The sequence below is a fragment of the Pseudorca crassidens genome, chromosome 8 (assembly GCF_039906515.1).
Source record: "Pseudorca crassidens isolate mPseCra1 chromosome 8, mPseCra1.hap1, whole genome shotgun sequence".
Classification (NCBI taxonomy): Eukaryota; Metazoa; Chordata; class Mammalia; order Artiodactyla; family Delphinidae; genus Pseudorca; species Pseudorca crassidens.
Window position 1 is genome coordinate 76,050,949 of NC_090303.1, and position 26,514 is coordinate 76,077,462.

The 26,514-nt window shown below is 33.3% G+C and overlaps 1 long non-coding RNA gene across 1 annotated transcript in view; it reads right to left on the minus strand.

The window, feature by feature from the left end:
* Nucleotides 1-5,027: 5,027 nt before the first annotated feature.
* Nucleotides 5,028-26,514, minus strand: part of LOC137228624 (uncharacterized) — an 86,468-nt gene continuing 64,981 nt past the window's right edge. The window contains exon 3 of the long non-coding RNA XR_010945322.1: nucleotides 5,028-5,250. This is a non-coding gene — a long non-coding RNA (uncharacterized lncRNA). The remainder of the gene's footprint in view (nucleotides 5,251-26,514) is intronic.

Genomic DNA, 26,514 nt, shown 5'->3' on the forward strand with positions numbered 1-26,514 from the left:
AGGGTCTGTGTGAGGAACAAGTTAAAGATGCTGTGAAGGCTCAGGAGAACATATCAAGCAGAGACACCATTGCATCTTAAAATATCTGAAGAACTGTCAAGCAGAAGAAGCAGTTGAGGTATTTTGTGGGTTTTGACAATAATAGCTTTTCAAGTAAAACAACTCTCTCCACAAAGTGAGCCAAAACAACAAAAGCAAGAACAAAACACAGAAGTATAGAGAGGAAAATTAAAAGGAGAAAAAGTCAGCAAAGTTCTAATGATGCTTTCAATCTGTCTCTGGGAGACAAGAAAAGATGTGCTTGGGCTTTAACTGCCCATGAACTATTCTTCTCTATTGACAGAGTTTACCAGACTCTGTTAAGGGAAACCACTGGACAGCATGGTGGAAAATCTCTAAAGACTTAAAAGAAAAAGAAATTAAAGGAGGAAATCATTACTCTCAAGTAAACACGTGTTAAAAACTGTAATTAGCTTATAATAAGGAAATCAGGTTGATGTTATAACTGCTTCAAAGAATAGACAAATTTATATTGAAATGAATGTGCAAATGGAGACAGAACTGTTTATTTTCCCCAACTGGGGAAGGGTTATCTCTCCACTCCAAATATTTATTTGCATTTAGAGACAACAATTATTTTGCATTGCTGTCAATGATCTACAATTTACAGAGTATAAGTCCACACAGAATCAGATCTCATGGAAGGATGAGCTATAAATAAGTATAGTTTCCCATGGAAACAAAAAGTTTTTCTTATACATTGATGGGAAATTTGGGAAACCTCTAATGAGCATCTTTGGCTCAAGGACTTCCCATAAGCCTGGCTGAAACTTTCTTAAAACTGAGAGTCTATCCAGACGATCCTCCTTCCTTTCTCTCCCCCTTAGAGGTTAGATCTGTAGAGGGATCTTAAGGCCTTCCTTGCCTTCCTGGGCTCCGTGCTCCTTATTTTTTACTGGTGTTTTGCCAATAAATATCTTGCACATATGACCCCATTTTGACATCTGCTTCTAAGAAGGCCCTAACTAACAAAGTAACAGTTCTAAAATATTTACTCTATGTATCATTTGTTAAGAGGATTTAAATTATTTTACAAAAAGAGCATGTATGTCTTTACAGTTTTCCTTCTAAATGGAAAGACATTCTTTTTTAAAATTGTAATGTTCTAATAGTAGCAAAGGTAAAAAAAAGTCTGTGAAATTTAATCATTGGAATGTGTTCACATACTTTACCAGCTTTTGACCTTCAACTATTTAAATTGTTTGGGTCATATGAATATCAATAATATTTTATGACTTTGCCTTAGTTTAATTTTCCACTCACAAATATTAAGTATAATTTTATACTATGTGATATATAACCATGGTATTGATTATTATGACTTTTTGCCCTTATATAATTGTTATTCTTTTCTTTTTTCTTTCTTTTAATTTCCTATTGATTGTGATTTCTTATTTCATACCAAACTAGAAACCTGGGCAAATTCTCAGAAAATTGACAAAAGAAAAAGTTATTAAAATTATTTTTACCTTATAAAATTGCTTGGTTTATCTGCTGATTTATAATTCATTACTCTTAAAGGAAAATAGTATAGTATGGTATAAAAAACACAAATTGAAAAGACGATATTAGACCTGGCTTCATATCCTTGAGAAAGTCAATCATTTATTCCCAGAAGGTATATGACTCTACATATACAATATAATGAGACATGGTTTATGAATTATTGAATCAAAATAAAATAGTAAATACTCTAATTACTCCTATGAGCTTGCACTGAGAGAAAATTAATATAAGGAGAAATTTATGGAATGTTGGAAGAAGGAAATTAAAAGGCATGGAGACATGGATGTGAAATTAAATTCTGCTACTATGTTGCTTGAGTGACACGCAGCAAATCAACTTTTTCAAAGCTGTGTGTATGTATGTTTGTTTGTGTGTGTGTGTTTAAACCTACATACGCAGTAGAGGAAAGGATAGATCAACATAAAATCAAATAAACCACAAAGTGGTAATATTGTACGAGTTTAAGTTGCTCTACTGATTAAAAGAAGATTATGAAATAATCAATTACCTTCCTTGTGCAATCCTCCTTCATAGTAAAGATGAATATAATAAATCAGTGACAATTTGAATCATTGCTTGCATAGCAACCTCTAGTCAGATGTGCATTCAATTCTTTAGGTCAAACTTAATTGCTGAAACTTCCCTACTGTGAATTGTTTTCTTTTATCTTTTAAGTTCTTCACAAGACTACATACTTCTTGCCTTCTGACAAGTGCATAGAAGATTGTTACATCAACGGAAATTGGTACCATTCTTAAAGATTTTGAATTGTTGACTCCTAAAGGCAAAGCCTAATTATTTTGCAAATGTAAAGACAAAATGAAAAGTTAGCATCTTTAATAGAGATATAAATTTGATGATGGTGGAAGAATTCTTTCCTATATTTCTCCAGCATTTAAGTGGTAATTACACAGTTTTGCCTTTAACAAAAATTGGCCTTTTTAGTGCTTTAAGAGGATTGGCTTCTATCTGGCTTTAATATACAACAGAAAATATAACCCACAGAACAACTGCTATCTTCCTGTAAAATTAATTAGCTGTTGGACCACTTTAGAACTTTTAAACTTAAGTTTAAAACCCGTGCGCTACTTTATGAGGGAATGATATGAACAGATATGTGATTATAAATGATTTTTAAAGTAGCCATGGCAAAAAAATAGTTGGCCTTAATGTAGAGTATCATAAGGAAGGTGACTGTAAAAAATACCTCCATCTGACACATGGAGGGGTAAATTTTCATTTTTTTCCTCCCACTCTGGGCACTCAATAGGTGTAATTTGCTTTGCTCTGATGTATTGATGAAACATCTATTAAAAAAATTTAAGAAACAATGTGTTGGTTCTCAAAATAAGATTTAGGTTTGGGCCTGGGAATCTGACAGGCATAAATAGTTAATCAAAGAATCAAGATTAACACCACAATTAGAAGCATTCTCATTATGCAGGCAGCCATGATTTGTTTCCTTCCTTCCTCCCTCCCTCTCCCTCCCTTTCTCCCTTCCTTCTCTTCTTCATTTGAATAATCAAATATATCCTATATACATATATGTATACATTAATGAAGGTGATTTATCAATAAAACATTATAAAAATATGGCAGAAGATCCAGTTTTGGAGTTTAAAAGGAAAAGATAGTTCTTGTGGTTGTGAATACCATGGGAATCTCAAGGTAAGACTTCTGAGTTAAACAAAATTTAGAAAAACTACACATACATAGACCATTTCAGTACTAGACCAGATAAGAGAGTCTGCAATTTGGAGTATTTAGTGAATTTAAAATTAATGTAATTATTGAAATATTAAGATTTATACCTACCATGTTGCAATTTATTTTATGTATTATTAAGTTTTCTGTTCCCTTGTCTCTCATAACTGACCTTTTTAGATTAAACACTTTTTTAAATTATTGAATTCTTTACCTTCTATTAGTCTGTTAATTATTAATTCTTTTACTATTCATTTAGTGGTTAAGAGTAAAACTTACACCTTCACTTTTTTTTTTTTTAACAACTTAGTGTGAATTAGTACTTTACCCCTTCCCAGGCAATGCAAATATCTTTAGAACTTTAATGTTCAATAAGGTAGCCACTAGACACATGTAGCCAAATAATATGAATTGAACTCAAATAAAATAAAAAATTCAGTTTCTTAGTTGTATTAGCCATATTACTAGTGCTTAATAGGCACCAGTGGCTCGAGTCTGCCCTATTGGACACCTCACAATAGAATATTTACATAATGTTGGCAGTTTTATTGGACAGTACTGCTTCAGAACCCTTTAATTCTTCTTACTACTTTCCCAAATTTTGTATTATTATTGCCTTGCACATTAGTTTATATATATTTATCCCCTACTAGATTTACTGTTATTGCTTTTGTATAGTCAATATTTATTTATATTTATCTACATTTATCACCTTTCTGCTTTCCTATATTACCATATTTTATCTGGAATAACTCTATATTAACCTGAAGAACTTCATTTGGTATTTAGTTTAGTTCAGGAAAAAATATGATAAAATCTCTCATTTTGATGGTCTGAAAATTCCTTTATTTCATCTTTAATTAGAAGAATCTTTTGAAAGAAATAGCAATGTATGTTGACAGCTGATTTCTTTTAACATTTTAAAGAAGTTATTCCATTTTCCGGAGGCTTCTATATCTTCTTTATAAAGTCAGCTGTAGCCTTATTGCTATTCCTTTGAGGATAACACCTTTTTCCTCTGGCTACTTAAGTATTTTCTCTTTGTTTTGATTTTCATTCGTTTTTTTTTTTTTTTTTTTACTATGATGTGCAAGAGGAAGATAATGCATTTATTCTGCCTGAGTCCTAGCAGGATAAATCTGCTGAGTCTGTGGTTCATATCCTATTTCAGTTTTGAAAAATTCTAGCTCAGTTTTGAAAAACTCTAGGTCAAACTTTTCCATTCTGTCTCTAATCCCTCTGAGGAATGAATATAGATAGATAGATAGATAGATAGATAGATAGATAGATAGATAGATAGATAGATAATATTACATTCTTTTCTGAATTTTCCATCATTTTTGTTCTCCATGATTCTAATTCTGTCTGGATATTTTCTATCGATCTTCTAATTCTTTAACCTGTACACTGTGCTCATTCTGCTGTTAAACTCATCTATTGACATCTTACTTTCAATATTTGCAATTTTAAATTCTAAAATTTCTTTTTGATTTATATTTTAGAGAGTTATCTAGTAAAATTCTCCATCTTGCCACCTACTTACTTGAACATAGAAATCACCATTATTCTAAAGATTATCTCTGATATGTCCATAAATAGATGATTTGTGTATGATCTATTATCTGGAAAAGAGCTTCCAAGTGCATGAGTTCTATCCTTTTGTCTGGAACTCTCAGGAATTCTAAACAGTCACACTGCCCACACTCAGTCTTAAAGATTATATTACAATTTTGCCTATTTTCTTCTTACCTGCTTTTATGGCTCTTATCTCTCCTTGTGCCTGCCAAAGGTGAAATGGTTTACGTGCCTTCTTCTTCCTTGGAGAGGTGCACTTTGGAATTCACTTCACCCGGCTGACTTGTGATCTCATATCTCTGATGGGCTCAAGAAAAGTTATGATTTTGTAGATTATCTTCATGTTAGCATATGAGTGGTTTCTCTTGTAGCTTTCTAAATCCTAATTGAAAGCAGGACTTTTCTCTATGTATTTTAACATGAAAGAGAATAATAGCATATTAGTTTAATTTCTGTACTTAATTTTATCCCAAATTATATTGCCTAGTATAAGTAGCTATTGAAATAAAATCCACTAAATAATAAAATTATTAATTATTACCAAAAACACACCAAATCAGTTCCAGTTGTTAAAACTTTAAATTCAGATGTAGGAAAATGGAAAGAGAAATCGATTAATAGACAGGATACCTGACACCAACTAGCTTAGTGACTCTATGAATCACGTGTTACTTCTGTTTCAGTTTTCAAATGTCAATATAAAAAATGTTAAATCAAGAATCTAAGTTTCTCATCCCTGTACTTATTCTGCTATATTCTTTCTCCCCAATGCATACACACATATCCTGAACTCTAGTCTCACCAAAATACTACTTCCAATTTCTATTTGTTAAAAAACTGTGATATATTTTGTATTTATTATATATAAATGTATTTTGTATGACATTCTTAAATTGGGTAAATATGTTTTCTTCTTCTTTCTATATACTGAAATACTTTGCCTGGGAACATTTTTTCCTTTGTATCTTTGTATCGTCAACGAGGTAGAAAAGTTTGTTGGCAAACAAAATCTGCTTGTAAATCTGCTAACAGATGATTAAGTGGAAATTCTAATAAATTCTCCAGGATATTAGAAATGTACCATTCTAAAACTTGTGGGTTCCCATGACTTCCTATTTGATAGATATTTAAATTGTTCAGCATTTATAACTGTGAACACATGCATCCTAATAAATCTCTCTACATAGGTAATATTTCATTCTCTTTTCCATTTTACAAATCCTCTCATTTCAGTATTCAAATATTTCCAGCTCTTTCCTCTTCTGGATTTCCAGTACACCTGGGGTACTAAAATAAATTGAGAGGCCAAAGGTTAAGTGCCTTTAACAACCAGAGAGTTCCAACGATTGTCTTCAAGCCTGACAGGACTTAATATTGTTATAAAATTGAATTGTTACATAAATAAATGAAACAAGGAAAACAGTATGAATTGTGTGTTTCCTTGGCAGGTTTTGTAATGGACTTGACAGTTCTGTCATCCAATCATAAACCTCCAGTTATGTCCAAGGCATGAGAACCATTTCAAGATAACAAATAAAGGCTTCCTGTGCTGTGTCAAATCACTCAGTGTCCTCCCTCTGTGTCAATAACTACTTTAAAAGTGAACATGGCAAGTAGGGGAAATTTATATAACTTGACACTATGCTGACATCCAGAACAGAATTTTAAGTGTAGCAATATCTCTTGATGATGGAATATACCAATGAAGTGGGCTTGTCATTAATTATATTTTATGTCATTTTTATAAAAGCAAAATTTAATGAGTGAACTCGGCATGCTTGCACCCTGCCAAATGTTATTGCAGATTAATTTGTTTTTGTTCCGAATAATGGCAATAGAAAAATTAGTACTAATTTACCGTATGAATTAAAATAATCTAAGTCTTGTTAATTCACTTCCTAGCTAAATTCAATGATAAAGTTGGAATAATAACTGTATAAAAATGAAGTTAATCATACTTAACATGTCAGTTTAGTTATTATTTATAGAGTTTTTACATATTAAAACATTTCATATATATAGAGAGAGAGAGAGAAAGAGAGAGTGAAAGAGAGAGAGATTGAATATCTAACAATTGCCTAAACTTCTACATGTCTAGATTGGAGTCAAGGATGAAGTATTTTAGCATATGATTACAATATAAAGTTGTTTTTTTCTTCTGATTTGCATGCCATTTTTTTACTGAAAGCCTGAAGCAAAACTTTAAATTTTTCTGAGATAAAATCTTTGAAAATAAATCATCACCATCTCTGACTTTACCTAGAAATGTAGTTCCATTTGATCTAAGGGAATTCTGAGCAGATGTGGGCGGTTTATACTTCAAAAAATAAAATAAAGCATATTGAGGAAGGAGCATTAGCCTACCTAGAGTGGTAGAATATATGTGGGAACAAAAATCTAGGTACTGTCTGCCAAGCAGACAGTATAAAACATATAAATATATTATTATATATATTATAATATATAATATATATTTTAGCTTTATTGAGTTATACTTCATTACAAAAACTGCCCGTATTTAATGTATACAACTTGATAGCTTTGAACATATACATGCACTCATGAGACCATCACACAATCTCCTCCAAAACGTTTCCTTATGTCCTTCTGTAGTTGTTCATTTATTTGTCTTTGTTTTTTGTGAAGTGAATACTAAATGATTCCTCTTATGTGACAAATCTAAAATAGTCAAACTCATAAAAGCAGAGAATAGAATGGCACTTGCCAGTGACAAGAGGAAGAGGAAGTAAGATTTAGTTATACATTGAATTTTGAATCAAAGTAGTCTGGGAAACATTCAACAAACTCAATCATAGAATGAAATCTACACACACACACACACACACACACAGAGACCTTACCTTATTCAGTCACTACCATTTAATGCTTTACAGTGTACCCTGTACTCAAGAGCCCCAGCTTCTGTATAACCCTCCAACCCCTTTAATCTCTGTTGCAGCAATGTAACTACAACAGTGTTTCATGAATCTGTTGAAGATAATAGTCAAAATAAGTGTAACATCCATGATAGTAAAGTATATTGGCCAAATTCTAATCATGACTTCTGTTCTTAGGTGTTATTAGTTCAGGCTTTATAAAGGTGTTAGTACATGAAAATATCTGCTAAGTGATATAGGGCTGAAATCTTTATTCCAGTTAACAACTTAGAATAAAAAATGATTTGACTTCTAGTAACACAAAGATTTTAAATGTTCATCATTTTATTTTTTTTTAAACCTAGATTCTGTCATAGGGTGAGAACCAAAGTCAAATAATCACAAGTTATGTATAAAATTATGAGTTCTTCTTAGCTTCATGACTTCTAAAAAATTAGGAAAGATCATAGGATAATTCCTGTAAAGGAAAATGTGCATATTAACAGAAAGATGGGCTAAGCTCTCATAGTTATTCCTGGGTAAATCCCCATTGGTATAAATTAATAAGCTGAGCCATAGCCAGAGAAGAATATTGGAAGAACAAACATTGCATTTTATTTACAATGCAAATCACTGTAAAAAATTATGCATTGATTAGGATCATTTATTCACTAAGATATGGCAAAATTTTTTAAAATCATTTAAACTGATCACTTAAAGCATGTCAAAGAATATTTTTTAGTAAGGGTGTGAGTTTAGAAGAAATGCCGGACAATGAAGCAAAACAATTACTATTCAGTCCAGCATGTTTGTATTTGTACCTAGAAGTCCTGCTCTGGGTCTTTTATGAAGATACTTTGGAGGAAATTTGAACACATACTCCTCTGCTGTTACTCCATTTAAAGTCTCTTCGCAGTCTAAGAAGCTTGGCCTTTTTTTTTTTTTAAATGAGATTTTATGCCTCTGCCTCCTATGAAAGCCTAAGGCAGTTGGGACAGTATAGTATAAGATTATAAGGGGGTGATTAAGAACTCACATATAATTTGTTACTTGTAATCCCCAGTCTCACGCTGAATGTGATGCATAGATTTTATCTGGAAAGGTAACCTGTTGGCAAACATGTAGCACTTACTGATATCAGTGTTATAAAGCAGTAGTTTCAACTAATCTGAGAATGAGGAAACATATTGGGAGAATATAAGACAGCAGTTTTATTTTTAGCATTTGTACATTGAGAAAAAAACATTATGAAAAAGATCAAATTGTAGCATAGAAGTATTTTAAAATTAATTTTAATCCGATTAGTCAAAGCATTCAAATACTTCAAAAGACCATGTGAAATGTTATAACAGTACACAGACAATGCTTGCTAATTATTTGTATTAACAGCCATTGAAAAAAGCTCATGGCTCCCCAGGTATCTGAAGCCAACATATAGGGAACAAATGATGCAAGGACACTCTTTCTCTCTTGCTCTTTCTGTTTCTCTCTCCCTCCCATAACCCTCCTTTCACTATCTTTCCTCATTAAGTGTCAATAATTCTTTTTTTGCATAGATTAGAATACCTAAAATAAAGGGTGTGATTTTTGTCAAAACAATTTTAATAAAAAGTAATGGTGTCACTGAGCCAAAACAGAAAATGTGAGTTGTCCACATACAAGTCATATCTGCTGAAGTACTGAGTTATCCAATGTCATTTGACAGCCATATTTTGTATAAAGATGGAGTACAAGTTATAGTATAAATAGTTACTAGGAATGTGTGAAAACAAAATCACCTATGAGAAAGCTTTTCTAATAGGACAAATAAGTGCTACCTATGGGATGTACTCTGCACCTGAGAGCTAAATAATTTAACTTTCTGTGCAATTGATACCTTCATGGAAACAAAAGAAAACATTTTTTAAAGTTTTAAACAGCCACAGGTTTACTGTGTTTGTAATCTTCTTATGAGAGTGAGTTTCCTAGTGTCAGTGTGTAGAACTAAGCCATATGCATAATTGTACAATATGTTCATTTTTTCCCTGTTGAAATGGAGTATTGGATTCTATATTTGATATGCTGCATTCACAAGCTAATAATCTAGTAGGGAAGATCAGTCACATATAGGAATAACCATAATAATGGGTATAAAATAATGAATTTAAAAATGCATGCACAGATACATTGCCACACTTAAAAAAATAATTAATTACCATCAACTTCAGCCATTACAGACCATTTTTAATAGTGGAAAGTTAGATTAAAATAGCTATTTTAATAAAATTAAAGGTATGTTAAAGGTAGTTAGAGCCTACTATGTGCCAGACACTGCTAAATACTAGTGAAACCACCATAACTAGGAAGTAAATTTTGTTCTCAAATTTTGTTCTGTGAAAAAGCATATATGGAACAAAAGTTTTAAACTTTTTTTAAATGGATATAATACAGATAACAGATAATTACTTATATTTAGAGAGGACATATATATGTATACATATAATTATTTATACATTTAGAGGATAATGCTTATATATAAATATAAATGGAGTTTAGAAAGTGGAGTGAATAATGCTGTCAGGGACTGTTAGGATGTTCCATGGAAGTGTAAGCATGAGTCTTGAAGAATAAGTGGAGTTTATCAGTTAGATAGGAGTAGGAAAAGTTATAGGCAGAGGAAGGACCATGGACCTCAGATACCTGCAAAGGAATCAGTGTAGGTAGGGAATAATTTTTGAGATTGTAAAGTTCGGTGGGAACAAGATTACAGACGGAGTAAAAGCTATCTGATTCAGTTAGGTTTCAAATGGGGAAGCTGAATCATTAAGCATAGTATGTGCTAAAAGATTTCTTGTAGGAATAGACTGTACATAGTTATAGGAGAGTCTTGGGAGTTAGTGATCCAGAAATAGAAACTGGGGCAACAAAGGAGTCACTAATTAACCCTTCTGAAGCTCTGGTGTGGGTGGACAAGTCAGAGCTGACAAAGTAATCTGAGTAGTCAGGTATGTCCAACTTCCAGAGCAGGACCACAAAGGTAGCTGGGAGGAAGGTCTGAAAAACTGTCCCTCTGCATCAATACCAGTTCTCTCATTTCACTGCTGCTGCTGGAAGTCAGGGAAAAGTGCAAGTATGGATGGGGGAAAAAGAACAAGCTGAACACCATTGCTGCTTCTGGATGTCTGAATGTCTTTAGAGGGGAATGGCTGTTACCTCATCTCTTAGCTGCTACTTCATGCTTACCTTCCAAATTTTGTACAAACTTAACTTTAAAGAACTCTAAACTGGAGCCAACTAGGGAGAGCTATTTCTGGGGAACATACTTTCAGCTTAATCGAGTTGACAGAGTAAACTACTACAACATCCTCACGGCTCTTGGCTTTTTATAATAGTGCGCCAGAGTCATTAGATATGTTGAGCATGGGGAATAACAAGATCATATGCTTTGATTTAGGAAAGCAACTCTGATCATAATGTGTAGAATGTATTGCTAGAGAGATCAGTGGGTCAATAGGAAGTATTTTTAAAAACTTACACAAGGAATTATGTGATTATGAACTAAAGAAAAAATAGTGAGGAAGGAGAGGAAAGGAAGGAGGACAGATTTAAGACATGTCAGAGTTTAAAGTGATGGGACACATTGTCTTTGATTGAACTCACTTACTGGGCCCCAGATTAATATACATTATAGGTCAGAGTTCAGATACCCCTAGGGAAATATGAAATGCCAGATCAAAATATAGAGCTATCTGAAGAGTCCAGTAGCCTCAAAATAAAAATCATATTTTGTACAATGCATATATATATATATATATAGTGTATATATACTTTGTGTATGTTTATACTTATACATAACTAGTGTATATATACATATATATCCTATGCAAAATAGAAGTACTAAAACAGATACACTAAGCATTTTAAAGATAAACATAAAGAAATAAAGCAAAATAGCAATATGAAACAAGAACAAAATATGAAAAAGAACAATATCTAGTGGACAATAAAAACAGAGCAAAATACATGGAGTAAATAATAGAACTGATATAATTTGGGGGAAAATCAGTGACTTGGAAATTTACATGGAGGAACTCTCTCTTTGGTCCTTTTATTATTTCTATAGGTTCCTCATTTGCATTTTCATGTTCTTAATTGTGCTTTTGATGATTTTTACTCTCTCTTTGCCTTTTGGTTTCTGAAGTTATTTTTATCACCATTTTTTCTTGGATTCCACCAGTTTTTGTTGCATATTCTCCTTTTATTTGGCAATCACCTACTGTTTGCTGTCCATTAATCTCTTCCTTGAGGTTTTGTGTGGTTTTGTGATTGTTATTTCTACTTTGTGGTCTTCCTTTATAGATGCAATTGTTTTAACAAATTTAGGATTGTGTTGCAATTATATTTCAAATGTGTTCTTCATATTTCAATTGCTATGCATTCACACTGGACAATTTCCTTTGCTTCATGTCACCATTTTTTTCTGTTTTTAAATATAGGATAGTCATGTGACCACTTTACACCTTTCATCTTATTGTCATGTTTGAATGGATGCTTATTCCTTTTTAATTATTCACATTTGGTTATGTCAGACTTCCTTGGATCAGCCATAAACAGAAGCTTCTAGTGGAAGGGAGAAAGTGTCAGGGTAGATACGAGTTTTCTGTGTTCAAGATCCCCTCTTCTGTTGTTATTGTGATGATCTGCCCCTTTCTGTAACCAGCATTTTGAAATAAAGTATGTAAAGAACTCTATATTACTATCATTGAGTTAAATAAGGAGCTTGAATCCATGGTGTTTACATCATGGCATTTTGAAATTAATGTTGTTAAAGGAAAAGTGGGGCTTTGCTAGTGCAATATTTAGACGTACTGGATCTAGAATCATTAAGATTGACATTCTAGAGCTTCCCTGGTGTTGCAGTGGTTGAGAGTCCGCCTGCCAGTGCAGGGGACACAGGTTCGTGCCCCGGTCCGGGAAGATCCCACATGCCGCGGAGCGGCTGGGCCCATGAGCCATGGCCGCTGAGCCTGCGCGTCCGGAGCCTGTGCTCCGCAACGGGAGAGGCCACAACAGTGAGAGGCCCGCGTACCGCAAAAAAAAAAAAAAAAAAAGATTGACATTTTAGATCCTCAGATTCTCTTAGTGTACTCTTGACAGTTACTAAAAGGAGAAAAATCAATACCTGCCAATTATCTTCAGAAGAAAGTTAGAATTTGATGTATTCAAATGTATTCAACTTGGTTAAAGAAAATGAGGGCCGATAAATGCAAGTACACAGCTGGAAAAATCTGAGTAGTGAAGTCATATAACAGGAAAATTATTTCTGGATAGGAATACCTTAGGATTCTTATGAATATTTAAGGACACATTAAAATAGGTCAAATACATTGCATTTCTTTAACTGAATATGTTAAAGATTGTATGTATAATGTGTGTGTGTGTACTAGTCATGTATTTTAATACAAATTCCCTGGTGGTATAGCAGTAGTAATATATACCCTATATATACAAAAGACCTATGAATATGTAATTTATTTTCCTGGAGTGGAGTACTAGACTGTGAGACTAGAAATTTCTTGGAGTAATCTGTTAGAGTCTAAATTTTTAGCTGAACTTTAACAATAACATAAAATAAAGAGTTCAAGATTACTAATAAGTATTTCAAACTTCCACATCATTTATCATTCCTATCCCTAACTCCGCATTTCCCTCTTTTTCATGCACAGAAACACACACACCATTCATTAAAAAGTTACTAAACAAAGTAAAATATGATGCTTCACAATTTTGGAGAAGTGCATAAAGAACCAATCTGAGATTAAGGTAAGAGTCAGATTTTAAGGCTAAAAATCCTTAACGATTTTCTCCTTTGAATATGAATTGGAAAGAGGTGATTCATATCTTATGTCCCCTTGATTGTCATTATCCTTTTTTTTACCTTGCATTTCTCTATTTCTATTTCTGGATTACTCAATTTAAAAAACATCTCCAGGGCTACCAAAAGACAGTCTTTGGTTTGCTTGTTTTACTCAAGATCCACAGAAAAATTGAGGGCAGGCAGGGGAACTTCAATTATGGTTTCCTTCCACCTCTTCCTTCTAATTTCCAAGAAATTTCAAGAAACAGTGCTTGCTTCATCTATAAGCATATTATGAAGATTAAATGCATTATTATGTGGTAAGCAAAAGCTGAAAATTAACATTAACAATCACATGTAACAAATTAACATGTGACATTTACCTTGAGTGGAGAGAAAAGAGTGTAGAAGCCCCGAGATCATGGCTTCATCATCCTTTCCCTGGGCATTCCTCCACATCAATTAAAGAGAAATGGTTTGCCGAATACAGTGATCTTACATCCTCAAGCAAACATTTTACTACAAAATTATTGTGTACATAAAAATATAGTAGTGGAAATAAGAAAAATGGGGGAAATGTGAGAGTGAAACAGGATGAAATAAATAAAATAGAGAAAATGGCACCTACTATAATCTAGTTTGGTAGAAGCATTTTTTTTTTTTTTTTTTTTTTTTGTGGTACGCGGGCCTCTCACTGTTGTGGCCTCTCCCCTTGCGGAGCACAGGCTCCAGACGCACAGGCTCAGCGGCCATGGCTCACGGGACCAGCCGCTCCGCGGCATGTGGGATCTTCCCGGACCGGGGCAGGAACCCACGTCCCCTGCATCTGCAGGCGGACTCTCAACCACTGCGCCACCAGGGAAGCCCTGGTAGAAGCATTTGCTATTGCAGAGTGTTATGTTATTTGCAGAGCAATTGGATGAAAGAACAGTCAGCAAAAGATGGTTTATTTTGAGAATTTGACTTGAGTTTCATTTTAAAAAGTGAGCAATTTCATGTGTGCAAACCCATCAAAAAGAACATTCATCCTAACTTTAAATATATCCTTTCAAAAATGATCTTTTAGCTGTTACTCAAATTCAGTATTGAGTTAATGATGCAAATAACTGAACAACATGTGGAGCATTATCTACCCTTCAAGCATAGCTGAAGCACTAGATATAGAAATATAAAAAAGATAAGGTACTTGGCCACATGGCACCAATAATTGAGCATGAGATGCAATTTAAGTATCAAAATAGTCACAATTCAGTAAGATAATTTATTTAAAATTTCACACAAGATTTGTTGTTTCTCTAGGAGAGAAAGCAACTATTTTGACAAGAGTGGAATCTGAAACATTTCACAGAGAGGTGACTGAAATATAATTTTACTGTGAAAAAAATTGTTTTTCCCCAAGCAAAAGTATCAGATTATTTCAAGTAGTATACATTATTTGGTTGACAACATTAAGATTGGCTCAGTAGTAACTTATTCAAAAATCTGAAACACTAACATTAGTAATCTTTAGACTCATTCTAATAAATGTTAATTTTTCAAAGGATAAAATCATCTAATGAGTTTTTTAAAGATTTTTTTGATGTGGACCATTTTTAAAGTCTTTATTGAATTTGTTACAATACTGCTACTGTTTTACATTTGGTTTTCCAGCCGTGTGGCATGTGGGATCTCAACTCCCCGACCAGGGATCAAACCCGCATCCCCTGCATTGGAAGACGAAGTCTTAACCACTGGACCACCAGGGAAATCCCCATCTAATGTGTTTTTAAACTAAATATATAAACTGATTAAGATTTAAATTATTGTTTTAAACAAACATTTCTTCTATAATAACGATAAAGTAAGATTCTTAATTATACTTCCAGAAGTTAGGTACAGTTTATACTGAAAACAAAAGAAAACCAAACAAAGATTTCCCAACACAACGTGCTGCTAGATTGCAAGTTAGAGTTGACACTGAATGTTATAGATTAATTTGTTTTATCAGTTTATTCGGTAGCAATTCTGTTACTTTGGACAGCAGTTATTTACTACATAATATCAGTCATTTGAATGAGTTGAAGAAAAATAGACTCACTAGAAGAGGCATACTTATTCTGGGAAAGGTTATTTCAAAAGATGAATGTTTATACTTAGTTCAAAGGGCAGTGAGTTGCTAATGACATATTCTTATATTAGATGCATAGAAGAGTTACAAATTTATTTATATTTATTGTATGTAAACCTTCCTGATATGCTGTACTTCAAGTGCTCAAATGTTTCAAGTGTACTATTATAAACTCCTCCTAGATTCTTGGTAAAGCTATTTTTAATAGGCATCATACTAATCCTATTTGGCTTTTCTCCTCTTTCTCTTTTTCTTCCTCCTGATCTTCCTCCTGGTTTTTTCTTCCTCTCCTCTTCTTGTATTCAAGCAGAAAATGAGTTCAGTTACTCTGTATCTAACATAAAGAAACCAAATAGAACATATGTATATATATATATGTGTGTGTATACATATTTATTAAAGATTCATGGAGAGTTGCAAAGAGTTATAGTAACAAGGAGTTCTGGAGTTCTGTGTACACATCACAGTTTCCCCTGGTGTTTATATCTTACGTAATTATAGTATAATATCAAAACAACATTGTATGGAGGTACCACAATTTTTTTAACCATTTGCCTGTTTAAGAACATCTGGGCTATTTCTAGTTTCTGTTGTACTCTTTAAATTTCTTATAATTTTAATTGTCAATTTTATCTCAATAAAGCTGAAAAAAATAAAAACAATAAAGCTGCTGTGAACAATCAGGTACAGGTTTTTGTATAAATATAAGTTTTTATTTCTTTGGAATAAATGCCCAGGAGTACAATTGCTGGGTCATGTGGTTAGTGTATATTTAGTTAGGGACACTGCCAAACTACCTTCTAGTGTTGGATGTATTATTTTACATTCTCACTAGCAACCTACAAGAGATCAAGTTTCCCTATGTCCTCCCCAGCATTTGGTATTTTTCCTATTTTTTTCATTTTAGCTGTTCTAACAAATGTATAGTGATACTACATCATGATCACAATTTGCATTTCCCTAATGGCTAGAGAAGTTTACCATCTTTTCCTGTTCATCTGTCATACATATATCATCTTTGGTCAAAAGTCTCTTCATATTTTTTTCCCATTTTATAAATGGAGCATTTGCTTCTTTTAATGTTGAATTTTGAGTGTTCTTTATATAACCTAAATATGAGTGCTTTGTCAGATCCCAGGTTTGAAAATATTTTCACCCAGTCTGTAGCTAGACTGTTTGTTGTCTTAATAGAGTTTTCACAGAGTGTAAGTCTTTTATTTTGATGAGGTCCTATTAATCAATTTTTTCTTTTATGGAATTGTTTTTTGGTCATGTCTAAGAACTGCCCATTGAGCCCTAAGCACCAAAGATTTTCTCCTATGTTTTATTCTAAAAATTTTATAGCTTTACATATTAAATCTATGATTCCTTTTAAGTTCTTTGAAAAGTGTAAGGTTTAAGTCAAGGTTCCATCTGTCTGTCTGTGTCTGTCTCTCTCTCTATTTAATCTATCTATTGCACACCTATGGATATCTGATTGTTCCAGCACCCTTAACTGAATTTCTTTTACGTGTTTGTCAGAAGTCAGTTGGGCATCTTTGTCAGTCAGGTCCATTTCGGGGCTCTCTCTTTTGTTTCTTTGATCTATATGTCTATGTTCACACTATCTGTTACTAATAATAGGTCTTGAAATCTGATAGTCTGATTCCTCACACTTTATTCTTTTTCAAAAAATTGTTTTAGCTATTCCAGTTTATTTTCTTTTTCATATAATTTTTAGAATAAACTTGCTTATATTCACAAAATATCTTGCTGGGATATTGTTAAAATTTTTAGAATTGTCAACTTTACTATGCTGAGGCTTCTGATCTACAAACATAATGTAGCATGTGTTCTGTTAATGCTTGAAAAGATGTGTATTCTTCTGTGGTTGGGTGAAGTGTCTTATAAGAGTCAATTTCATTCTGTTGGGTGATGATGTTTTTGGATCCTTATAAAATGTTTCAGATATTTTATACTGTTGTTATATAAATTGTTAAGAGAGGACTGTAGGAGTCTCCCACTTTACTTATGGATTTGTCTATTTCTCCACTCAGGTTTATCATGTTTTTCATCATGTATCTTGCAGCTGTTCTTTGGTGCATGCACATTGAAGACTGTTATGTCTTCTTGGTAGATTGACCTTTTATCATTCATTATGTACATACTTCTTAGTCCCTGATAATTTCCTTTGCTCTGAAGTCTATTTTATCTGATATTAATACAGACACTTCTGCTTTCTTTTGATGAATAATGCATATATCTTTTTTCCTTCCTTTTACTTTAAACTTACCTACATCATTATATTCGAAGTCTCCTATGAAAAGTATGTAGTTATGCAGTGTTTTTTACTCCACTCTCCAATCTTCGTCTTTTAATTGGCATATTTACACAATATTCATTTCCTATAGTTACTGATGTGTTTGGGATTAAGCCTACCATTTTATTTCTTGTTTTCTGTTTGTTCTCTCTGTTTTGCATCCCTCGTTTTCCCCACCTTCCTGTGGGCTACTCAAACATTTTTTACATTCCATTTTGATACATTTATAGTGTTTTTGAGTACATCTCTTTGTATAACTTTTTTAGTGGTTGTTCTAGGTATTACTACATATGCATAACTTATCACACTCTACTGGTATCATCATTAACCAGTTAGAGTCAAATATGGAAAACTTACTTAACTTTGTTCCTCTTTATAATTGTCTCAAATATTTCTTCTATGTACACTTAGAATAGCATCAGACAACGCAGGTTGTTGCATGTACCAAACGTTTACTCCTTTTTATTGCTAATTAGTAGCCTATTGTATGGATGTAACAGTTTTTTTTTTTTTAATCATTCACATTGAAAGAATTTTTGGTTCTTTCTAGTTTTTGTGTGTGTGTGTGTGTGTGTGTGTGGTACGCGGGCCTCTCACTGTTGTGGCCTCTCCCATTGCAGAGCACAGGCTCTGGACGTGCAGGCTCAGCGGCCATGGCTCACGGGCCTAGCTGCTCCACGACATGTGGGATCTTCCTGGACCGGGGCACGAACCCACGTCCCCTGCATCGGCAGGCGGACTCTCAACCACTGCGCCACCAGGGAAGCCCTCTTTCTAGTATTTTGTTATTACAAATAAGGCTGGCAGAAATATTTGTGTACCTTTTTTTGTGAATATAGTTTCTATTTTGGGGGGATAAAGTTGCAATTGCTGGGTTATATGGTAATTATGTGTTTAGTTATAAGAATCTTTTAAAGGGTTGATATCATTATTATTTATGCTAGCTTCTTACAATCATAACATTTACCTGTCCTGCTCCCCTTTTGCTACTGTAGCAAATTGCCACAACTTAGTGGCTTAAGACAACACAAATTTATTATCTTACAGTTTTGGAGGTCAGAAGACTGAAATGGGCCCATGAGGCTAAAATAAAGGTTTCAGCAGGGCTGCATTCTTTCTTCAGGTTCTAGGGAAGAATCCGTTTCCTTCCTTTTGTAGCTTCTAGAGGCTTCCTGCATTCCTTGTGTCATGGTCCTCTTGCATTTTCAAAGCCAGCTATCACTCTGTATCACATGATTTCTGCTTCTGTTGTCGTATTTCCTTCTTTGATGCTCCTGCTTCCTTTTTTCACTATAAGAACACTTGTGACTACACGTTGGGCCCACTTGGATATTTCACAATAATCTCCCCATAAGTTAATATCTTTAACTTAATCATAACTTCAAGGTTCTTTTTTCCATGTAAGGTAACATATTCACAAGTTCTATGGATTAGGATATAGACATTTTGGGGAGAGGGCATTATTCTGCCTACTATATACCTATTTATAAGTAATAATCTTATATTCACAATTGGAATCCAAATGTATTAACGTAACAATTTTTTCCAAAAAATTTTTAATTGTAAGAAATTAGACTTAACTCATTGAATTAATTATTGGAATTTTAATAAGCACATAATAGACTGAAGCACAATATAATTTCTTAAAAGCGACAGAAATCTTGAAGGGATAAGTTTATCTAAAGCAACATAAAATATTCCCAAATTCTCTAACTCAAAGTACAAGAGACATTGTGCTTAATAATACTGTATTTTATCTATGATTTTAAATATTGTGAGTATTCACTATGTTCACTTTACTATGTTGAAAGAGAAATGCACATAATTATAATACAACAATATCTATGCTTGTGAAACATAAGCTATTTCTTGGTGATATATTTTATTCATTTTTTTGCATACATCAGATCTCTTACTGATGAATTTGGGTTGGCATAGTCATTTAAGAATATAATGAACTAAGTATTACATAGAATAAAATTTTCCTCTTCATTTGCTTTAATTTATCCTAGTTGTAAATGCCATTGCCTTTCATAACCACAGAATAAATCTCCCTCTAGCATCAATTACTACTGTTTAGAATTAGACGTGAGTTGTTTTATAATTATATGAAATTCAGGATACCATTTTTATTACCATAACTTTTATAAAAACTGTGAAGCCTAGAAAATGATATACATGACTACATTTGAACCCTCCGTATGAAATTATTAAAATTATACATCACTTTTTCTTCATGTTACTAAATTAACAATTTCAAAAGTAAACACCTAAACAAGATATTTACTGTATTTAAAATATAATCTATTATCTAATATTAAATAATATCCTATCTTCAATAAAACCTATATTTATAAATTTTAGAATTTTCTCTTTTTCTTTTTGCTTTGCATACTAGTAACTTTTTGTCATCATTATCACTGAAATATTCTTAGTCTTAAAGAAATCCATAAAAGTGAAATCTTGTAAAAAGCAATTCAAAGAGGCCTGCATATATCTTTTAACTTATCATTATTATAAATTTACAAGTAATAATTACTTTACACTATGACAGTAAGTACAGTCATCATTGGATCCAAAATATAGCTGACCCTTCCTATAGGCAGTTTCCATGCCCACAGATTCAACCAACCTCATATTGTGATTCAGGATGTGGAACCCACAAATTCAGGAGGGCCAACTCTGCTATGTCATTTTATGGAGTATCTGCAGATTTTCATATCCACGTGGGTCCTGGAACCAATCCCCACAGATACTGAGTGATGACTGTAACTGTTATTGGTTGAATTGTATCCCTAAAAATTCATACTTTGGAAGCCTAATCCCCCGTATCCCAGAAAGTGACTTTATTTAGAGATAGGGTCTTTATAGCAGTAAATAAGTTAAAATGACGTTATTAGGTTGGGTCCCAATACAATATGACTGGTGTCCTTAAAAGGGCAAATTTGGAGATAGGCACGCACACAGGGAGAACATTATGCGACGATGAAGGAAGATTTTGGGGTGACACTTCTATAAGCCAAAGAATGCCAAAGATTGCCAGCAAGCCATCAGAAGCTATGGGGGAGACATGGAACAAATTCTTTCCTCACAACCCAAGAAAAAATTAATCTTGCTAACACCTTGATCTCAGACTTCTAGCTTATAGAACTGTGAGACAATACACTTCTGTTGTTTATGCCACTCAGTTTGTGGTAATTTGTTATGGTAGCCCTAGCAAACTAATGCAATTACTTAGACTTTGAATACTATATTTCCATTGGTATATTGAACTGTAGTATACCTTAAGGAACACTTCTGTTTTATAACAGTTCTAAGTGCAGAAAGTATTACATTTGAATAATTTACTTTTTTTGTTGCTGTTGCAAAAAAATGTAATTGAACAAGATTTTAATAAAGAATTAATGGACTGGGTAGGGTAAGCCTGGTTAAAGAGTAAAATTTTATTCTTCATAGAATTCATGTAAATCCCAAAACTAAATTGGCTTTTCAAGTACTACCATGATCAGGCCACTTCTCTGAGATAGATCCACAACCTAATTTACATATCAACAATCTCTATTACCATTATTATAGTTTCTTCTTATGCAACAAACCCAAAACTATCGCACTTAAAAATAGATGTGGAGCAATTGGTAATCTCTTATCTTGCTACAGGAGTGTAAAATTTTGTAATCACTTTGGAAAACTTTTTGCAAGTTCTTGTAAAGTTACACATATTCTTACTGTATTACCCAGCCATTCTACTCCAAGGTATTTATTTAAGATAAAATGACACATTTATCCACATAATGGTTTGTTCATAAATATTTTGAGCAGCTTTACTTACAATTGTTCAGACTTTGAAACAATCCATATGTTTAGCAACAGATGAATAGGTAAATGAAATGTTGTATACCCATATGAATGAAATACTTTTCAACAATTAAAAAGAATAAACTACATGCAACCTGAATGAATCTCAAAAACTGTGAAAGAAGCTAAAAACAAAATATTACCTAATGTATAATTCCATTTATATGACATTCTGAAAAAGGCAAAACTGATCAATGTTAGCCAGGGTCCAAGTGTGGGTGTTGGATATTGACTGCAAAGGGGCACCAGGGAACTTTTTGTGTCTTTGGTAGTGTTTTGACACCTTGATTCTGGTTGTTAGATGACTGAATATACTTGTAAAACTTATCTAATAGTATAATTTAAATTGGTGAAATTATTGTACGTAAAATAAACCTCAATAAACTTGATTTTAAAAACAAAGCCAATTATAACCAAAACTTACCAGATGATTTAATTTTACATCTTTCAAAGAGTAGGTGATTTTTCCAAAGCCTAATGTGTCATGTAATTTGTTCTTTGTTTTTAAAGAATCAAAAGCATGGGCTTTGAATTTATGAATGCCTGGGTTTGAAATCTGGCTTGTTGTTTAGCAGGAATGTGACCATGAGAATTATACATCAATTTTTTAAGCCTCAGTTTCCTCATTTGTATGATGAAGATTAGGGGAGCCATCACAGAATCATCTATGTATTTGATTATTACTTGTAAACTCTTCGTTTGTGCCAATCACTCTACCAAGAAACAGGAAAAGAGAGGTCACAAAGAAGGCTTGGATCTTGCCTTCATGGAGCTTATAATCTAGAAAAGAAGGTAGGCATTAAAGACTACCTCACTGGTGAGAAAATTACAACAGGGAAATGAGTGTTATTAGAACAATTAAAGAGGAGCTAATGAATTAATTTAGGCTGCAGTGTCAAGGAAAGCCTCCCTAAGGAAGGGATGTTTCAAATGTAATTTGAGAAATAAATAAGAGTTGGCCAGAAAACAGGAGGCAGAGGGTTTCTAGTATAAAACAACCTCATGCCACATTTATGCTATTCATAAAACCAGAGGAAGTACTGAATAGTTAAGGATGAGTTGAGTTTAGAGAGGGTAGCATGAGACTGGAGACGTGAGGAGAGGAAAATCTCAGAGGGTCTTATAGGTTAATTTTTAGAGTGAAATGGCATGATACTAATATTTCAGTCAGGAAAATATGAACAAGCCAGGATTGTCCTGGGCAAACCTGCTGTCACTTATCTTAACTAATGTTGCTGTTGTCAGTGTTGCTGTAGTAATTATTTTATATACCTGTAAACTCTAGTTCAACTGAAATTTACATCTTTCTCCATTATATTTTTTGTTAATTCTCTACTTCTTTCAATCCTTTCAGGATGTAGGATATTTATTATGAGATTAGGAAAACAGGCTAGATTTTGTAGAAGGTTAATTCAGAGAGCATTAAATTCTTTGCAATTTCATCACTTTGTTATTTTTCCAGATATTTGACATTTTTATTTTAAAACTGTGGTAACTAATCTAGTGTTTAGTTCATAAAATGCCAAAATGCCATATTTATCAAAGTTGCTCTTGACTCTTCCCACATCTGACATATAAACACTCGCACACTGGTTGCTGCTAATTTATGTTTTTGGTTTTTCAGGTTGATCTTTTAGTTAAAAGAGAAATAGAATAATTGAATGAGTTAATACACTTTTGTCACTATTTGCATATATGTCAATTCTGTAGACTGCTCAGCTACCACCAGGATCTAAGCCCCCATGAGAGTAAACATCTGTCAGCTGACTTGGTGAGTTTTTTCCTAAAGCTCAGATTCTTTGACTTTCTCTTTCTAGTTTACACATACTCCCTTTGAAGGTAGAAGCAATTTGTTAATCTTGTGTCAACACGTGAAAACTTCAAAAACATTTTTTTAGTCTGTAAAGATTTATGAGAAGGTCAACCACACAAATTAAAAACTAATGAAGCAATTGTGTATATCATCCTGACTAAAAATCTTATCTTACTGAAAATGGAATGTATATACAATAAAAAATATGTTGGGGGTCAGGAGTACTAGGGAAATTATTTTTCCTTTCTGTTACTACTATAAAACTGTTCCTTAAAATGTGTTCTTGTGATTCATGTGTTTGAATTTGTCTATAAAGAGAAAAACAGGATCTAATTAAAAGCAATAATAGCATTATATAACTATTTTTTTTGTTGTTGACAGCTGGACATAGATTAGCTTTAAATTTGCTAATCTGGTTAGGAGTTGTGCTGTGTCTAATATTTGCTGTATCTGTGTTGCTATGAGGCTTAAAATTTTTCTAATGTTCTTGTTTTTATCTTCCTTGTTGATTCTGGGCTTCCCTAAGTACTCCTCCTCAGAGAGATTCTGTGTTTTGCAGGTCTTTTAGCTGTAAGCCCTCTTGGTTTGGTGGTAAAGGATGGGGAAGTGGAAGCTTTCTGTGATCTCATGATTCAATCTCAGTCTTTCAGTGGGCCTCTGTCCCAGGGCTGTGACTTTTATAAGTGTTTCTCAGCTTTTGTTCCCCACTTAAGTGGGACAGGAAGCCTCAAAGGGGCAGGAGAGTGGTAAATGCCTTTCTTCTCTTGGGAAAATGCTCTGTTAGTCTTTTCTCCTTGAAAGGAAACTTCTGTTACAGAAAATGTCCTGGATGTATTTTAAAGTTCTCCTCCCTCTAATAGTGTCATGAATGGATCTTTCCTGGCTCTTTACCTTGAGAACTTTGTGTGGTTCTTGGATGTAAAACCCACAATAGAATAAGGCCTCCCTAAGACTCTAGCCCCTGGGAATTTCTCACTGTCGGCTTAGAGAATGCTCAGCTTCTAGCAACTACCTTGTAAGTGTTTTACCTCCAGAAAGATTACCTTGTAAGTGTTCCTATCAGTTTGTGGCTCCAGAGGCTTCTGTTCCCGGTAAGGAGATCTAGGCTATGACTCTGGATTTGCTTGTCTCTCCAGATTTTGGGGTGATAGTTTGCCCCGTGACTTCAGTCCTTCAATGGGTCGAAAGAAAGTCACTGGATTTCAGTTTGTTCAGCTCTTCTGGTTGTTGTGAGGATGAGAGTAAGAACTTCCAAGGTCCTCACTTGGTGGTACTAAAACCAGAAGCTCTAAAAACTGTTTCTGAAATACACTAAAGATAATGTTTCTAAGCCTGTGAGTCTATGAATAATATTTTTAGTATTGTAACAATCAGTCAACAGAGAAGCAATGAGATAATCGAACATACTGCCTCATAATGAATTCTGATGTCTGCTTCTATCTACATTTTTATAAATGCAAACTTTGGATAAGCAAGAAAGTAATTATAACTGTGGTTCCAAAGGAGATTAACATACTACATATTTTTGTCATGCTTTTCAAACAGTTTGAAACCGATTTTAGTCTGTTACTTAATTTGCATATGAAGTTGATAAAACAAAAGGCTACAGTAACAGTACCAGAGGACTGATGATGCGTTTCTCATCTTTAACACAGTGTTTTATTTCCAATGTACACTTGAAGATTTGAAGAACATTTTTCTGTATGCTTTTTATTCCTATGTATATTCTATGTTTCTATTGCCCTTGTTTTGGGAGGCAATATGTTTTTGGAATTCTCAATGTGTCCTATTCAAACTGAGCCAGAAACTAACACCACAGTCTGGAGGTGTTGAAATCAAAGAATATATTCAAAACTGTCAATGAAAACATAAGATTTCTCTGTATAATCCAGAGGCTTAATATAAGATAACGAACACTGACATAAATAGAACAGAGCAGAGAACAGATCAATAGATAACACAGAAACAGAGAATTGGAAGAAGAAGAGAATCTCACTTGGATTAGGAGTTGTTTCCTTTAGTCAATTCCCTAGTTAGAAGAATTATAACTTATATAAGTAAGACACACATTATATACTGTTTCTGGTAATTGTATATTTATGTACGTATACACACATATATAACTAGTTTGCACATATATAACTAATTTTTTTAGTTGATGTTGCCTTACGTCTGTCATATGGTGATTCAAACATTATCAATTTATTCTTGTCTTTATCAATTCTGGAACAAAAAAAAATCTGAAAGTGTTACAACTAAGGACTGTAAAAATCAAGATAATACTGCCCCAAGTAATTATATTAGAAAAGCAATGCACTACAAAAAATATTCTCAAAATTTAGCATGCATAAAAATAAAATGGGACACTTGCTAAAAATGCAGACTCTGGCAACTGACTTGCATATACTCTGTTTTAGAACAGTTAAGTTGCAGCTCTAGAATCAGAATTTTTTAACAAGCACTTTAAAGATGTGCCAAAATATCTATTGTATGTATAATTATATTTATTTCTATTTTGGAATAGGAATAGTCATGTTTCATTAATAATTCTTACTATTATATATGACAATAAAATGTTTATAACATTATTAGTGTCAGCTATGTTCTCAGTATAGCATCCTTGAAGAGCTCTGTGATAGCTCCTCTTTGTAGTGGAAACTGCTGCTACTGAATTGGGAACCTAAAGGCATTGGGGATAATTGGATCCCAGGGTGCCTCAGGCCAAGTGGCTACCCTCTATTGCCAAAGGCAAGGTGGGCCTGGTTACCATAATGAACAGCAAAGTCAAAGCAGCAATCAGAATAGCCTGACTCTCAGAGACCTGTGGCGTTTGCTAGTTAATTATGGTGTTCCTGGAAGTGAAATTGATGTAAAATTTACTAA